The sequence below is a fragment of the Belonocnema kinseyi genome, chromosome 1, assembly GCF_010883055.1.
Source record: "Belonocnema kinseyi isolate 2016_QV_RU_SX_M_011 chromosome 1, B_treatae_v1, whole genome shotgun sequence".
NCBI lineage: Eukaryota > Metazoa > Arthropoda > Insecta > Hymenoptera > Cynipidae > Belonocnema > Belonocnema kinseyi.
The window spans coordinates 121,306,165-121,306,922 of record NC_046657.1 but is presented as its reverse complement, the minus strand read 5'-3'; positions in this window follow the sequence as shown (position 1 = coordinate 121,306,922).

The window sequence follows — 758 nt, the reverse complement described above, 5'->3', positions numbered from 1 at the left end:
GGGGGGGTTAAACCCCCTAAACCCCTCCCCTTTATCCGCTACTGACATGGGATGTTATGAGAAGACGTACTTTTTGTAGTATATTAGAAGATTAAAAATGAAAAGCATCTGAAATAATTCTGACAAATATAGAATGTTATCCGAAATCCATATCTGCTTCGAAAAGTATCATTGAGAGCCTACAAGAATAGAAAAATAATTATTTATACTGAAAATTCATGGCTGACGTCAGCGAACGGAAGGTATGCCAGTATCGCATCTTTTCCACATGCTCTAGTTTATGCGCGAATTTCGAATAAAAAGCGTGCTCAAATGCTAAGTTACTAAAGTTATGACTGTGATCCTGTAATTCAATAACAAATCGAAGCGTTCTTTTAACTGATTTTGTACATACCGAGGGTACTTCCTAAAAAACCTGTTGAAACAGAGGTCTATACAAAACATGGTACTTGTACAATATGATATTTCAACACATAAAGGTTAGTTTTGCAAGTGAACTTTGCTGTCCTCTACATGTGGTATGATTTTACTATTTTTCTGACTAATTTTTCGAGAATTAACTAATTAATATTGTTAATTAAAATGTTTTAATCATATATCGGGTATATTTACGTTACCAGGACTGCAGTTAAAACTTTATTTATAATTGAAACAAAATTATACAATTATTTCTTCACCAAATAAAACATCATATTAGTTGTGAGTAATTAAAAAAACACAATATTGGCTTTTTGGGTAAATCAACTAGGACGCACCTA